This window comes from Sinocyclocheilus grahami, unplaced genomic scaffold, assembly GCF_001515645.1.
Source record: "Sinocyclocheilus grahami isolate Dianchi unplaced genomic scaffold, SAMN03320097.WGS_v1.1 scaffold1553.1, whole genome shotgun sequence".
Classification (NCBI taxonomy): domain Eukaryota; kingdom Metazoa; phylum Chordata; class Actinopteri; order Cypriniformes; family Cyprinidae; genus Sinocyclocheilus; species Sinocyclocheilus grahami.
The window spans coordinates 124,647-138,920 of NW_015506732.1; positions in this window are offsets into that span (position 1 = coordinate 124,647).

Here is a 14,274-nt window from a genome sequence, read left to right on the forward strand (position 1 = left end):
ATATAATTATTCATATAAAAACTACCGCAGCAGTATAAACAAAAAACCCTGCAATATCTGAGGGCACCACAAGAATCCAGAAAATCCCGTGCAACGCCACACGCAACCACAGCAAGAGAAACACACACATTCAACACTTACCAACATGCTGGAGAGCAAAACACACCCCATACGGATCACAACGCACTGCTCCAGAAACACATCAGAACATTACAGCTTTGTTCCTTCACAATACCATGACATATTGCTATTCAGGCCAGCTGGGTGAATGTCAAACCACTGGCACTGAGCACGCTGCCTGATGCCGAGCGTGGAGCGATACACTTTCTGCAGGAGGTCGCGACCCCGCAGAGGTCAGCGGGGGAATTTTTGGAACTATCTTTATTTTCCATTTGAATCTCGTTTCACACGTGCATTATTTTTCATTAATGTTCAGAGTGCTTTTTGAGTTGCATGTTGATGTGTCGTTACTAGGGTGTTTTTCGATGGTTGCTAGGTGCATGGTTACTTACTGGCACGAGTCAAATGAGTCCACCCTCAAGTGATTTTCTGGTCTTGTACATATGGATCCGGTCCCACCTTCATTTATGTCTGAAGCACAAGCGGTGCAGGGCTTGCCATCCTGTTAAAAATAAGATAAAAATAAAATAAAATAAACAACCAACAGCTTAAAATGGTGTAAGATGGTCTGCTGTTCTAAAAATCAAATCAAATCAAATCAAATAAAACAGCTTAAACTGGCATAAGAATTTGCTGGTCTAAACAAACAAACAATTAACAGCTTAAACTGACATAAGATGGTTTGCTGGTCTATTTTAAAATAACATAAAATAAAATAGTCAACAAACAAGTAAACTAACAATTAACATCTTAATCTGGCATAAGATGATTTGCTGGTCTATTTTGAAATAAACTAAACTAAACTAAACTAAAATAAAATAAAATAAAATAAAATGAAATGAAATAAACAGCTTAAACTGGCATAAGAATTTGCTGGTCTATTTTAAAATAACATAAAATAAAATAAAAAATACAGATGAAACTGGCATAAGAATCTTCTGGTCTATTTTGAAATAAAATCAAATAAAATAGTAAACAAACAAGTAAACTAACAATTAACATCTTAAACTGGCATAAGATGATTTGCTGGTCTATTTTTGAGTGTCACAGCAAAGGGTCTGAATACTTAGGACCATGTGATATTTCAGTCTTTCTTTTTTCATAAATCTGCAAAAATGTCAACAATTCTGTGTTTTTCTGTCAATATGGGGTGCTGTGTGTACATTAATGAGGAAAAAAAAAATAACTTAAATGATTTTAGCAAATGGCTGCAATATAACAAAGAGTGAAAAATGTAAAGGGGTCTGAATACTTTCCGTACCCACTGTACACACTGAATTAAGTAATTTGACTCTGTGTATTAACCATTATTGCTCAGAGGTTAACCTAATAAAGTCATGCATCATGTAAACATCAACTTTTCTCAGATGTTGCATCTTAAACTCCTAAAGTGAAATAAAAATACACACAAAAGTAAAAAATGCAAGGCTATAAAGAGTGTAAGGCAATAAAATGTTCATATTATTAATACCGGTAAGTATCTTGGCAAAATTTGAGACATTAGAGAGATTTTTGGAGCTTCTGGTGTCTTTTTCTCAGGAGAAACATTTGAGAAGTGTCTCCATTTGCTCTTCATTTAATCTCATTGCAGTCTTAGGAAAACAAATGAGTTACAGATATTCCTTCCTGTAGATTTGAATGAGTGTTTATAATGTTAACAGGAATCTACAAGCTCACATTCGCATGCAAATGCCATGTTTCCATGTGCTACGCATACAGCTGAATGCACTGCTCCTACAGGCCGTGTAACACAGAAGGAAACGTCCCGAGTGTTTTGCGCTGCCACATTAAATCATCTCTAATGAATGAATGGTTGAACAGCCCTTCGGCCTGGTGTATATCTGCACGAGAGCAGTGCCGTAGATCCCCGAGCCCCAGAGAGCCCAGGAATTCTGAGCAGAACGGATAAATCTCACACTCCCCCAGAGCTGCTCGCGTTTCTGCTCACCTCCAGAAAAAAACAGCCACAGATCTCAACAAGTCTCTAACAAACTAACACTGCCCTCTGAGCCATCTGACAGCATTTTTAATGCATTATTTTTAACGTGTATATCTGCACGAGAGCAGTGCCGTAGATCCCCGAGCCCCAGAGAGCCCAGGAATTCTGAGCAGAACGGATAAATCTCACACTCCCCCAGAGCTGCTCGCGTTTCTGCTCACCTCCAGAGAAAAACAGCCACAGATCTCAACAAGTCTCTAACAAACTAACACTGCCCTCTGAGCCATCTGACAGCATTTTTAATGCATTATTTTTAAAATTTTTAATGCACTTTTATGTTGTTCATTGGTTAGTGGTTTAGCTAAAAAAAAACACCTTAGTAATACCCTGGCAACCGCTCTAGCATCATAGCATCCATATCATATTGACTTGGCAACACTAGAACAGCTTAAGATTGCTTGGAATCACTCCGAACACCTTAGCAACTGCATAGCAACACACTGACCCTAGCAACCACTATAGCAGCATAACAGCCATATTATAGACACTTTGTATAACTAGCACAACTCAAGATTACTTGGAATCATATCATAACATATCATATTGACTTGCCAACATCTTAAGATTAGCACTCATAACACCTTAGCAGCTGCATAGCAACACCTTATCAACCACTATAGCTGCATAGCAACCATATCATAGAGACTTGGCAACACTGGAAAAACCTTAAGATTGATTGGAATCCCTCATAACACCTTAGCAACAACCTAGCAACCACTCTAGCATCACAGCAACCACATCACAGAGACCTGACACCACTGGAAGACCTTAAGATTTCTTGTAATCACTCAGAACACCTTGACAACTGCATAGCAACACCCTTGCAACCACTCTATCATCTTAACAACCATATCATAGACAACTGCCACCACTGGAACACCTCAAGATTGCTTGAAATCACTCAGAATACCTTAGCAACTGCATAACAACACCCTTGAAACCACTCTAGCATCATAGTAAAGATTCCCGGCGTTGCTGGAACATCTTAAGATTGCTTGGAATCCCTCAGAACACTTTAGCAACCACATAGCAACACCCTGGCAACCACTATAGCAGCATAGCAACCACATCACAGAGACTTGGCATCACTGGAACACCTCAAGATTGCTTGGAATCATTTAGAACACATTAGCAACTGTATAGCAACACCCTGGCAACCCCTCTAGCATAATAACAACCATATCGACTTGGCAATAATGGAACACCAAGATTGCTTGGAATCACTCAGAATACAATAGCAACTGCATAGCAACACCTTTGAAACCACTCTAGCATCATGGAAAACATATTATAGATATGTGGCATCGCTGCAACACCTCAAGATTGCTTAGAGTCACAAACAGAGACAAAATACATCAGCAACTCCATAGCAACGCCCTGGAAACCACTCTAGCATCATAGCAACCTATTTTTAAGGGGAAGCCGTTCATATATTCTTTGTAAAATACATAAAAATCTAGGTACTGCATTAAAAGACTGTGCATCAGCACTATACGGAGCACTTGACACAATTAAGCTTTGTCTAGACGACTTTAAAACCATCGAATTCCTGCAGATTAGAAGGCCCAATTAATCTAGTAGAGTTGGCAGAGGAACAGGAGACAGAGACAGGACTCTAAAACTGTGGTCGGGCCCTTGTGCGGAGAAAAACATGCATTAAAACTACATTGGAAAAGGAGGGAAATGTCAACAAATGGTATACCAAAAAAAGCACTTTAAAACAAAATACAGCCCAGTCACGGCTCTCTCCAGCAGCAGGAGGGGCTGTTTATTTGTGTCATCACTCAAGAGCGACTGTGGTAGGTACAGCGCAGGATGATATTGCTGTAAGGTTATATGCAGGATTATTTTGAAATGACACACAGTGGTTTTCACACCAGCGGGACGTGTGTGAGACGACTATGACACACACACACACACACACACACACACCCGGGTGGGCTGATGGCAGGTAATGCCCTGTGTCACTGCGGCAGAAACCCCAGGAGACAAGAGCAGGGCAGTGTGTCATGGAAAGCAAACACAACCACGGTAAATGTGAGAATATAACAGCAGCGATGAGATAATGAAAATAAGCAAAAGCAATGAGCACAGGGAATTCTTTCCCCTCATGTTGTTCCAAATCCACATGAGGCACACAAGGAGAAATTTTTAAGAATTTTCATGCTGCTCTCTTTTTGTGTACACTGAAAAAAAAACTGTGAACAGAGGCAAATAACTACATGAAATAAAATTAGCAAAGAGGAATTACTCCAATGAATACAAATGACTCATGCAGTATGTTCCAACTCTTCTTGGAAAAATGACATGCCAGTTTCAATATGCAGAAGTGCAAATGAAATAAATTAAACCAAATAAATACAGCAATATAAAGAGTAAGTAGTCCAATAAATATAATCCAATTGACTCATTCTGTATAAATCAAGTCTTCTTGGAAAAGTAGCATGCAAGTTTCAATATGCAGAAATGTAAATAAATAAATGAAATACAAATGACATAAATTTAATAAAAATCTATTTATTTTATTATTATAAAAAAAAGAAGAAGTAAATATTACATTATATTATATAATAATATTACAGAAACAGACTTCTTAGAAAAGTGGCATTATAATAAAAATATATAAACAATAAAATAAAACTAAATAAATATTATAAAAATATTTATTTATAAAATATAATAAAATAAATAGTAAATATTATATAATTTAATAATATAATACAAGCAGTCTTTTTGGGAAAGTGACATGCCAGTTTTAATACTCAGAAGTGTAAATAAAATAAACAACATAAATATAGGCTAACAAAATAAATAGCAATACAGCTCAGTTGACTCGTGCAGTATAAGCCAAGCCTTCTTGAAAAAGTGACATGCCAGTTTTAACACGCAGAAGTGTAAAAATAAAATAAAACAAAAACTACATAAACAGAATAAGCTAAATAGTCTAATAAATATACTCCAATAAATAAACCTATAAATATCAGTGTTAACCGTTTTTCTAAATCGTTGCACAGTATTTTTGAAGTGTGCTGCTTAGAATAAAACGTTTGTATTGGTAACTAGAACAGAAATAATAGAATAATGTTGTGCTCTGGATATTGCCTCTGAAAGTGCTAAAGACTCTTGTAAGTGGACATGAATGTAGTTTGACTAAGTGTGCGCTACAGCACATTTACGCCCTCTTGTGAACTGCCCAGTGTTGCCAAATTAGCAATTTTGTTGCTAAATTTAGGAACTTTTCATATGCATATTGCTTATCATAGCAACTTTTTCCTCCAAAAGCACCTAGCAACAAATTGAGCTATTTTTAAAATTTATTTGGCAACTTTTAGCAACTTTTGATAAGTGACTCAAACGATAAAAAGGCACACATTTACCATTTACATTACACAAAAAGAGGAAACCAAAGATGCCTAGCAGTACACACATCATGTGAATTAAGTTAGCTGCTATTTGCAATTGTTTAATTTAAAAATAATAATAATTTAAGAATTGTTCATTTATGATATACTTTGTTAGTAGCTTGTACCTGTGATTGTTAGTACACTGTAAGAAAAATATCTAGAAAAAAATGGAAAAGGTACTAGCAATTTTCCAGGACATTATCCGTTATCCATTATCTGTTGTGACCCTGTAACCTGAAAACACAAAATACAATACTTCACAGAAAATCTAAAAAAGATCTCAGTGACTGACAGTGAACGTTTCTGAAGAAATTAAGTGGGAAAATATTGGCCTGTGCAATATTGGTCCGAAAGTTAGTGTGGACGCTAATATAGTTTCTTTATCCTCTCACAGTTATCGATCTTGGTGTGAATAAGATAGCAAGAAAGAAGAACGATATCGCTGTAATCACTTTCAGAATGATAGCAACTTTTCAGACTACCCTAGCAACTTTTTCTTCCAAAAGCACCTAGCAACAAATTAAGCTTTTTTTTTACATTTATTTGGCAACTTTTAGCAATTTTTGCCAAGTGACTCAAATGATAAAAAGGACAATTTACCATTTAAATTACAAAAAAAAGAGAAAACAAAAGATGACAAGTAGTACACACATCATGTGAATTAAGTTAGCTGCTATTTGCAATTGTTTAATTTAAAAATAATAATAATTTAAGAATTGTTCATTTATGATATACTTTGTTAGTAGCTTGTACCTGTGATTGTTAGTACACTGTAAGAAAAATATCTAGAAAAAAATGGAAAAGGTACTAGCAATTTTCCAGGACATTATCCGTTATCCATTATCTGTTGTGACCCTGTAACCTGAAAACACAAAATACAATACTTCACAGAAAATCTAAAAAAGATCTCAGTGACTGACAGTGAACGTTTCTGAAGAAATTAAGTGGGAAAATATTGGCCTGTGCAATATTGGTCCGAAAGTTAGTGTGGACGCTAATATAGTTTCTTTATCCTCTCACAGTTATCGATCTTGGTGTGAATAAGATAGCAAGAAAGAAGAACGATATCGCTGTAATCACTTTCAGAATGATTTTTTTCCAGCAGATTAAATATATATAATAAAAACATTGACAGCCAATCAGAATCCACCCTGTTGAGCTCACACATTTAAAGCGGCAGATGACGAAACTACAGCGCTTATAATAACAAGAACAATATTGTGCATTTGTGTGTACACTATTTATCGTTATCTTTGAAGTTGCGTTTCTTGGAATTGCATACCACAGCTACAACAGTATCAACACAGAAGAACGGTCTCGCTGGAATCACTTTGAAAATTATTTGAGAAATGGACCTTTTTCACATTTCCGGGTTTCTCAGCAGCGGAAGTCGTCATAGTTGGGTTAGTCTCGCGTAGCCAGACCTTCAGACTGACGGTGCGTTCCAAACGGGATATATCACCCTCCGAAGGGCACTTCGGAGTGAAAACAATCATGGCCGCCATATTGAAGGGTCTTTCCAAACTGAAGTGCTCAAACCTGGCCACTTCAAAGGGCCCTTCGGAATGAAGGATTTCGAAGGGTACAACTGATGGACACTTCGGGCTCCCATGATCCTTTGCGCAGATTCTTTGCATGATGACGGCGCCTCCGTGTGGGCAGAAGATGATGACGCAGAAGGGCCCTTCAAGAAACAGTTGTTTGGTCCCCTACACCCTTCAACCCTTCGAGGCTCTCACTCCGGAGGGTAAACCCTTTGAAGGGATTAGGGCATAGGGATGAGCCCTTCCGAATGGAACGCAGGGCTAATGTCTGGAATCCATGGCAACTTTCATTGGCTAAGGCCCGCCCATGAGGCCGTTTGACCGACATATCAAACAACCAATCACAGTTCGTTTCGTTCAGCGTCACGTTTCAGGGCGGGGAAATGTCTCCACAATAACAGACCATGTGTAAGACTCTCGGACGTATTTTAAAGATTCTATGCTGCACACTTTAAATATTTCCCATACTTTTGAGAATGCAGCGTTTAGTTGATCCTGATAAGCGCTCGTCATCACAGTTGTAAACACGACGGCGTTCTTCTTTCGTGAGGGGGGTTTGGCGTCACGGCATCTTTGTTTCCAGGCGGAACGTTAAAGAACGCGACACACACGTCTCCCAGAAATCCTGTATAATTCAACCAATCCAATGACGACTTCGAAACTCCTGAAGTGCTTCCACTTTTGTGTGCCATATGCATCAGACGTTTAGCCAGCGGTCCGTGGGCGTGACGTCTGAGGCTGAGACTATAGTTGGGTTAACTTCGAGAGCAGTGCATGGGAGAGTACCACAAACATATTTTTTTGCATTCCCATTTCCTCAAATAGCAAAAGAAAACCCCCATGATAGTGTTTTTATGATTTTCAAAAAAAGGAGAGGCTGATAACGGCAGTCAGAAGAGAGAACAATGTCAAATTTTCCTCCCGTAGCGTGCATTAGAAACACCCTCGCATTAGCGTTAACTAGTTTTTTGTAATTGATGGTGATATATAACTTTCGAGGATTTACGATTGCTGATTACCGTTAAATGCGTCATCACAGTCTTGTGAAAAGGGTCCATAATCGGCAGCTGACAAAAATGCAGTGCTTATAATGAACACAACATTGGAGTGAATGCTATAGTTAACGTTCTTGATGTGAACGGGCCTTTAGGGTTAACGCTTTTTAAAAAACACAAACGTGGAAAGTAGGCAAAGTGATGCTGGACTTAGAAACTTAAAAAAACAAAACAGCAGTTTTGAAATAGCTACTACCCAAATAAGGCTCGTTCATATCAAGAACGATAACTATAATATTCACATCCACTCTAACGTATGGCAACGTTTATTATAAGCGCTGCAGTTTTGTCACCTGCCGCTTTAATTGCCCGAGCACTTTAAAGTCGGATGGATTCTGATTGCCTGTCAATGTTCTTCACAAATAATTCTCAAAGTGAGAATATGGGCATTATTGAAAGCCAAACACATTAAAAGCCACTCAGCAGTTTTGAAATAATACCCAAATTAGATGTTTGGTAAACAAAGCATCTTGGACTCTTTCTTTGGGGAAATCTAAGTGTCAAAGTATGTAAGTAAAATAGCAGAGGTGCCAACAGGCCAATAAATTTACCAGAAATGCCTTTGAAAAAGCCATAAAAAGATTTCATGGATGTCAGTGACCCCTTTGATATGATTAAATCCCACTATTTAAGCCAAGATACGTGTCCGTGTTGGGCGAGCGGGTCGGGCTGTTAGAACGCTTAAGTGTTTTTTTCCTTCTGTCTTTTTCTTTTACGACTTTCCAGTGCTGGGAGCTTGGAAAGCCAGAGCAGAACTGCTTACAAATCACTAATTAGCGCGGGAGGCGGCCGGCAGTGGGTCTGGGGGGCCCGTGAGGTGTGTCAGCGCGTCTGGACCCACACGTCACAACCGACGACCATTTCCCATAAACCCCTGCTGCTTTCATGTGTGTGGTTCAAAGCCTGTCCGCCTGGAAAGTTTGACACAGGATACATGGGGAGAGCCAGAGCCAATTAGCGCATTCATCCCCATGGCAGGGCCCAAATACCAGCGAATATCGCTTCTCTAGAACCCGTCCGTGGGCTTTACCCGGGACACCAGCAGCAGCACGGCGGTCCAAATCCTTTCCACCCATCTCAGCTCATCTCTCTCCTCTGCAGATGCACATAAATCTCAGCTGCCTTATGTCACTAGGGCTGGCAGCAGCCTGTCTCTGAGATCCACCGGCCATAAAACTCAAGAGCATCAAACACTGAGCAGAGATTCATTTGAAAGTTAGAATTATACAGATAAATTATGTGAAACTGTCCGTAACAGTAATTTTACCATGCTTAAGAGGTGCTGTGGTACTAAGCACCACATATGGCACTAAATATGTACAATTAACAAGAAAAATAATAATTATTATTAGAATAATATTAAGAATAAAAATATTTGTAATATTTGGGCCCATTAGTCCATTGTTACAGTTGCCAAGCAACAATGGAAATTATTTAGTGAATAAAACGGTGAAATTGTTGGACTTCTGTTATCACTAGAATATCACACTCTTATCAGCCAATCAGATTGGAGGACCAGAAAGAACTGTTGTGTGTATATATCTGTGTGTGTATGTATGAATATGTATACACACACACACACACACACACACACACAGACACAATTAACACTTTTATTCAGCAAGGATGCATTAAATTGACAGTGACATTAAAGATATTTATAACGTTACAAAATAGTTCTATTTTAAATAAATACTGTTCTTCAGAACTTTCTCTTTAGCTAACAATCCTGAAAATAAAAAATGTGTCACGGCTTGCCCAAAAATATGAAGAAGCGCATTTGTTTTCAACATTGATAATAATAAAAAATGTTAATCAATAATCAAAAAATGAATAGAATCTCAATTATACTAAAATAACCCTGATTAAGGCACATCCTCATGTGCCTAATTGCTTTTATGAAACATTGCCAACAGCATACATGCTTATATGTTCATTTTTAATAATAATCACAATAAACAATTATTCATCCAGGTAATATAGGTCAAAATCAGGGTGTTTACAGTCTTGCAAAATGTGTGCCTGCTGAAGGCCAAAATAATGCAATATCACTGCTCAACAATAATCATCCAAAAGCTCTACAACATTTGACAACCAACAGCTCAAATGGCCTAATCTGGCAACATAATGTTAAAACAGAAGCAGAGAGAATGGAAAATATTAATCCCTGGGGCTTTTCACTTATTCACAAACATTACATTATTAGTAATAATTTAAATGTCAAATATGAGCCAGGAAAATGCCTGTACTAGTCAGGGTGGAGCAGGGAGGATTCTAATGCCTGCGCTTCAATCGTAACAAACAACCAATCAGCCGCTTATGCCACAAATCAACAATCAAGAGGATTCTAAAGATGTGTATCACTCTGAAGGATGAGGTCACTTGCTGTGGCAAGCCGTGTTAACATTTAATCTAAAAATGTACAAGTATCTATTTTAGTGCTACTAGTTATTCTTTAGCTAGTGCTTATTCTTTAGGAACGAGTGCTTATTCTTTTGTTACTAGTAACTTTTTAACGATAGTAGTACTTATTCATTAGATACTAGTTCTTATTTTTAGATTCTCATACTCATTTATTAGATACCTATTAATAAAACACTGGTACTTATTCATTAGATACTAGTACTTATTTCAATAGTGATTAGTAACTATTGTACTGTTACTAGTCACACATTTAACATTTTTACTATTGAGTTTTATGGAGATCTGACAATGATCAAATTATAGGCTAATTAAATGTAGCTTATAGGCTACATTTAATTCAAATATCCACTTAATCTTTAATTTTTGGCCACCTTTTTGCTATATATAGATGACACAGCCTCCATAATTTCTTCAACAAAAAAACATGTGGACTAATGTTGTCACGGTACCAAAATTTCAGTATTCGGTACCAATACCAGTGAAAATCCACAGTTCTCGGTACCAATTTCGGTACCAAAGCAAAACACAAAAACATGCTAATTAAAAATTTTGACTACTTTCATTTAATGTGTACATATTTAATTTGAAAGGGCTTTTGAAAACCTAGAGCTATTCAGCCAAGAATAACAACTAAGTTAGCTAAAAAAATAAATAATAAAAAAAGCCCAGAACTTCTGACTGATATGACAAAAACAATGTTAACCATTTGTACATTCTCTAACACACATATTTTAGATTCACAATTCATTTAACAGCCTCTGGTGTGTAAAAATAGTAAATATCATCATGTCCTTTACCCTAATAAAAGTTATAGAAGCATTAAATAGTTAATACAGAAACTTCATTCATATGCTCATTATATTAGCATTAGCCGCGCTTATGCTAACGAGTAACTACTCTAATAAGAGCGTTAATTTCAATCTGACATTCAAATTAAAATATTGAATAATATGCAGTGTTTCCCCCAGAACATTCAAATTTGTGGCGGCATATATATGCAAATTAATTTTCTGCCAGCAGGAGGCGCTTGTAAAGCGGGAGAGATGGAGGTTTTCCCGGTAACGGCTGTACACAAAGCAGCGCTCAGCTCACAAACGCTGCTCAGGCATTACAGGCAAGATGAAATGAAAATGACATCCATAATTTTCTGAAGACAGTCGGTTTCCTTCAGAAATACAGTGATATAAAAACACCTGCACCGGGTTTCGACTTTGATACGTGCAGTGCTCATGTTTATTCAACGAATTCAAAGCCTTTTGGAAAATCTATTTGTGGCTTTGAGTTTTGATATTGTGGTGGGCACCTCAAATAAATCAATTTATGGGAAACACAAATATTAAAAATTAAAATGAAACTTACCTGCTTGAACTCTTTCATTTGATCTGGGTGTCTTTAAAGTGTTTTGTTAATTTGGTGTGTTTCCTCGTTTTGATGTCGCCACGTCTCAGTGCTTTTATGAAGAGAGCACATCTGCGCACCTTTCAGCACTACACTAATGTGGACATCACAAACCCTTACAAAAATGAACCATGGTTTTATTGTAGTAAAACTGCTTAATTTTCTTTTGCATGATTTCTGAATGCTTGAGACTATAAAATCAATCAGACAACGGTATTATTAAAATCACAGCCATAGGTAACTGTCTAAATTTGTAATTTGTAAATAATATTATTTATTTACTTTTATATTTGATTAAAGTTCTATTTTGACCCCTAAAGTATTTTTATTATTTTTTACTTCCATAATATTTGAGGGAGGGGGGGCACAACAATACAATCCTGCTTTGACCCCCATTTGACTAGGCTGTGGTACTAAGCACCACATATGGCACTAAATATGTACAATTAACAAGAAAAATAATAATTATTATTAGAATAATATTAAGAATAAAAATATTTGTAATATTTGGGCCCATTAGTCCATTGTTACAGTTGCCAAGCAACAATGGAAATTATTTAGTGAATAAAACGGTGAAATTGTTGGACTTCTGTTATCACTAGAATATCACACTCTTATCAGCCAATCAGATTGGAGGACCAGAAAGAACTGTTGTGTGTATATATCTGTGTGTGTATGTATGAATATGTATACACACACACACACACACACACACACACAGACACAATTAACACTTTTATTCAGCAAGGATGCATTAAATTGACAGTGACATTAAAGATATTTATAACGTTACAAAATAGTTCTATTTTAAATAAATACTGTTCTTCAGAACTTTCTCTTTAGCTAACAATCCTGAAAATAAAAAATGTGTCACGGCTTGCCCAAAAATATGAAGAAGCGCATTTGTTTTCAACATTGATAATAATAAAAAATGTTAATCAATAATCAAAAAATGAATAGAATCTCAATTATACTAAAATAACCCTGATTAAGGCACATCCTCATGTGCCTAATTGCTTTTATGAAACATTGCCAACAGCATACATGCTTATATGTTCATTTTTAATAATAATCACAATAAACAATTATTCATCCAGGTAATATAGGTCAAAATCAGGGTGTTTACAGTCTTGCAAAATGTGTGCCTGCTGAAGGCCAAAATAATGCAATATCACTGCTCAACAATAATCATCCAAAAGCTCTACAACATTTGACAACCAACAGCTCAAATGGCCTAATCTGGCAACATAATGTTAAAACAGAAGCAGAGAGAATGGAAAATATTAATCCCTGGGGCTTTTAATTTGATCATTTGATCATTTGATTAAAGTTCTATTTTGACCCCTAAAGTATTTTTATTATTTTTTACTTCCATAATATTTGAGGGAGGGGGGGCACAACAATACAATCCTGCTTTGACCCCCATTTGACTAGCAGCGGCCCTGCTAGTAGGCCTACATTTTATAAATTAAATGTTAAAGTGGCTTGCCATACACTTCCTTTCTGAGGAGGCCCTCTATAAACCAACACCAGCGACTAACGGACGACCTCCAAGCTTGGGATAAACAAAGTGGCTGAATGTTTTTGTTAGCATGTCTTTGAATTAAAAACCACACTCAAGTGGCGTTAAACATGAGCCCCATCAAAAATAGTACCATCTCCATGGAGACACACGACAGATGAGTGTTATCCAGTGGGAATTTGGCTAGTTAAAGGCTGAAACCTCAGGCGTTTGGGAACAGTTTAGTCTAGGCAAACTGCGATGAGTCAGCTGTTCCCGACAGGTACCAAATGACCTAGAGAGCCTGAGCTGAGGGTAAAGCCCGCCGTGAGTCTGATCTGGCAAGTGGAATGGGTTATTCTGGGTCATTATCCGCTATACGGAGCACAGATTTATAACAGCATAGCGTCAATTAATTAACAAAGCTGAGAGGCAGGAAATAAGGATATCTGCCAGGAAATTAAAAACTGGAGATTATATAAAGTGAGAGCAAAAAAGAAGAATATCATGCACGTTTTGGCAGCACATCAGAAAGAGTCTGTGGGTTTATTTATGGCGTGAAAGCAATCACTGTGAAAAAATAAACACAGTTTATGGCTCCGGACCAAAAACTAATGAGCTGCCTTGCTGTCTGCTGTCTACTTAGGGAGCCTTATTTCTATAGAAGGTAACATTCTAACTGAAATGAAACCCTAAGTGACTGGTTTGGAACACCCTACATATAGGCAACAACTTATGCGTCATACAAATAGCACTCCTAACATTAAGTGCACAAGAAACTATTTCAAGATAGGTCAGTGTTAAGATAATAACATGATACTCGACGCAA